Here is a 4412-nt window from a genome sequence, read left to right as displayed (position 1 = left end):
GGTTCCAGGGATCCAACTCAAGTCACAGGCGCCTTGTCCTCATTTTGCCAACAAAATTGTACAATTGTACAATATGCATAAGGGACAACAATGATACCATTCATTTTTCCCCTTCTAAAACAAAACAAAACAATACAAAAAAAAATGCTTCTTTTGGTAGTCTACGATGGAGCCAGGAATGGTGGCACAGGCCTCTAGTTTTAGAACTTTGGAGACTGAGGCAAGTTCAAGGCCAGCCTGGGCTATGATGTGAGGGTTCTCAAGGGGGGTTGTGGAGAGCCAGACATGGTAGTACATACATGGGATTCCAATACTTGGGAGGTAGAGGCAGGAGAACCAGAAGCACACAGTGAGTTCAAAGGCAGTCTGGGTACATAGCAAAAAGGTCCATATTTAAAATAATAAAGTTGGGGCTAGAGGGATGTCTCAGAAATTAAGAACATATATTGCTCTTCCTGAAACCTAAGTTTTGCATTAAGCAGCTCCCAAATACCCGTGAATGTAGCTTCAGGGAATGAGACACCCTGTCCTGGCCTCCACAGGGACCTGTACTCACACGTACATACCTGCCCACACGCAGACATACACCTACGTACACAATTTAATTTTTATTGTTTTGTACATTATTAAGCAAAAATAAAAATTTAAATGTAAGGTAATCCTATCATTATCCAACTATAAATATGCTTTTTATTTTTATCTCTCTGTATTTACATAAGAGATCTAGAATAGATACAGTCTTGGTTCTAGACTCAGTCTGACCATCTCCTCATATTTTTATTTATAAACATATTATTACACTATGTTTAAGGCTGCTACTCACACAGCTTGCGGAATAGTCCGCCATGTAGATGTCTCATGACAAAAGAACTGTTCTGCAATTTTGAAACTTCCATATTATCAACCATTTTTAAATTTACAAAGAACACAAAGAACATCTTTACAAACAAGCCTTTTCGTATATTGACCGTAATTCCTGAGGTAAGACAACTCTTGCTGAGTTTGACATAAACTCCAGATACCACCAGTGAAAAGAGATCGATAAATGTAACATGTAACAAAATCACATCTCCATAAGACCAAACACTCCTGAGTGCAGGCATAGAGGCACACATGGACAGATGGTGGCTCATGATGGAGGACTAATTTCCTTAATCTACACATCGGTAGGAAAAACAAACAAACTCAAAAGTGAACAAAGACTACAAACAGGCTTAAAGAAAGCTCTTAAGTCTATTGAAAGACATCCCTCACCACAAAGAAATGCAAATAAAAACTATGTGGAGGGTTTTATTTTCATTTACTAAATTGGAAGAGATACAAAGATTTGCACATGTGTGTGCATGTGCACGCGCGCGCGCACACACACACACACACACACACACACACACACAGTATTGTCAAGGGTTTGGAGAAAGGTTGGTGAAAGGCACCCTGTTGGTGGGATTCTGACAGATGGTGAGGAAAACCCTATAGTAATCCCACTTTTAAGAATATGTCCCTCAGGGACAGACAGATGATCAAGGAGAGCACTTGCTTCTCTTGTAAAGGACCCATGTTCAATTCCCAAATACATGGCAGCTTATAACTGTCTGTAACTCCAGTTCCAAAGGATCTACTGCCCTCTTCTGGCACCCTCAGGTCATTGAATGCACATGGTGCACATACATACATGCAGGCAAAAACTCATAATTAAATTAAATCCTTTGTTTGTTTCTCTCTTTTTTTGAGAGGGGGTTTCTCTGAGTAGTCCTGGCTGTCCTGGAACTTGCTTTGTAGACCAGGCTGGCCTTGAACTCAGAGAGCTGCCTGGGTACACCACCACTGCCTGGCTTAAACCTTTAAGAGTATATTCTATCGTTGATTAGTACAGCTCTCAGTCATCCTTAGGAATGGATAAACTGTCAATAACCATTTGAAAAGTGTTTACTACCCCTAACCATCAGTGGAACACAAATTAAACTACTTTGAGATAGCAACAGCCGATGCTAGAACGGATGTAGAGACAGAGGAACTCTTATAACTGTTGGTAGAGGCAAAAAGAACACTGCCATTGTGGAAATCAGTTTGAAGAATTCTCAAAAAAAAAAAATTAAAAGTAGAACTAATATATGACCTGTATATTTCACTCTTGGACATATGCCCAGAGAACACCATACCCTACCAAGGAGATATTTCTACTCCTGGTTAGTGGCTGCTCTATTAAAGGTAGAGAGGAAATGCAACCAACCTAGCTGTCCATCAACAGATGAGTGGATCATGAAAACTCAGCTGTATTTAAATTTTTTAATTCTGTTTCAAAATTACTTAGCTGTAATGAAAAATGAAATCACAAAATTTGCAGGAAATGGGATGGTCATGAAAACTCAGCTGTATTTAAAATTTTTAATTCTGTTTTAAAATTACTTAGCTCTAATGAAAAATGAAATCACAAAATTTGCAGGAAATGGGATGGTCTTAGAATATAGAGTGTTAAATGATGTCACACAATCTCATAAAGGAGCTACAGGTTCCCCTCACATAGGTGCGTGCACAGTATAACAAGAAAGACTAGACGGAAGGAGGAACTGAATGCAGGTGACGGACACTGGGTCATAAAAGAGGTTATAATGCTAATTGCTTTTCTGTTTTAATTCTGACATTGACTTTTCAATTTTTGCTGGTAGATAAATGCACAAAAAAATATAGTAGATAGGGAAAGTGTAAAGTCCAATGTGTAGCTCTACAACTTCAGAGTGGCTCTTCTAACTTACAGAAAGCCTACTGAGATGTACTGTACAGCTCTGGACCTGGTTAATTGTTATGTGTTTATGTTTTTATTATTATTTTAAATAATATTGTAATAGGAATTTTTAATATGAATTTGATAAGTAAAAAAAATGGAGGCACATAAAAGTTAAATAACACATCTGTGGCCACATGCTAAGAAAATACAAAACCATATTCCAATATGGTTACAGTGGTTCTAAAGACAGATTTTGTCCTTTTTGCCAACCAATGTCTGGAGAAGAGATGCCTGAGACAGTGGGTCCTGTAGGAAGACAAGGATGAGCTAAGAAAGGATGTCTCTGAGGCTGGAAGAGATGAAAGGGCCATGACAGGTGTGAGGAACAGACAAGTGGCAACTGTGGACAGATGACAGGTGTCGGGGACAGGGGGATAGGAGAGGACGGAGAGGTGGTGAAGATTAGGAAAGAAGAGGGCGAACATGACATGGGACATGGAATACAGACATGGCCACACCAGCAGCAGTTGCTGATGTAAAGCCTTGGTTTGGGTTTTGGTTTTTAATGAGGTAGGATATCAGGCTTTGTCCCTGAGAGCAAGAAAGGCTTGCTCCCTGTTCCCAATGTTTATGTGTCTGCTGAGCATAGGCCCTTAGTACCAGAGATGATGGCTGGCATAGCTTCCCTCCCAGAAACCCTCAGGGTGTATATATATATATATATATATATATACATGTATATATATATGTATATATATATATATGTGTGTGTGTGTGTGTGTGTGTGTGTGTGTATTTTTATTTATCTCTTCTATGCCTCCTCTGTCGTGTACTCTGAAGGAGCGGACAGTATTCATGTCTTCTTTCACTTACATTTATTCATTTATTTGTTCACATTCTACATGCTCCCCCCCTTACACAGTCTCCCCTCCCCTTCTCTCTGAGATGGTGTCCCCCCCTTGTATCCCCCTCAACCCTCCCTAGCACATCAAGTCTCTACAAGATTAGGTGCATCCTCTTCCACTGTGGCCAGACAAGGCAGTACAGTATGGGGAACAGAGTCCACACACAGGCAATGGCTTTAGGTCCCCCACTCCAGTTGTTGGGGGACCCACATGGAGACTGGACTGCATGTCTGCTACATAGGTGCTGGGGGCCTTGGTCCAGTCTGTGTGTGTGCTCTTTCTTTGGTTGGTGGCTCTGAGAGCCCCCAAGGATCCAGGGTAGTTAACTCTGTTGGTTTTCCTGTGAAGTCCCTGCCCTCCTCAGGGCCTTCAATCCTTCCCCCAACTCTTCCATAAGAGTCCCTAACCTAGGTCCAGTGTTTAGCTATGAGTATTCGTGTCCTCATTTGAAGTTAGTTTTACTTCTATATTTATGTCCCCACAATTAGATTGCAAGTTTATCCTACAGAGTAACTCTCTCATTCATGCCTCTTAAACTATGTGTAATAAATATGTCAACAGGACCATCCTGTTGCCTTTTCTCATTCCTCTTCCTGACACAGGAATCATGTAGATGCCTAGAACCTCTTCCACCTCGCCTAGGACTTGACTCAATTAGTTTCAATGTCATGATTATATGTTGTTAAAGGATTATGTTGTGCTATTGGTCCCCTAAAAGTTTTAAGTGAATCTCTTGCAGTCTGCCATTTTCTCAATTGAACTTCCCTCTTCCCAGATGACAT

This window comes from Mastomys coucha, unplaced genomic scaffold (genome assembly GCF_008632895.1).
Source record: "Mastomys coucha isolate ucsf_1 unplaced genomic scaffold, UCSF_Mcou_1 pScaffold2, whole genome shotgun sequence".
Classification (NCBI taxonomy): domain Eukaryota; kingdom Metazoa; phylum Chordata; class Mammalia; order Rodentia; family Muridae; genus Mastomys; species Mastomys coucha.
Note: the sequence above shows the minus strand (reverse complement) of the source record.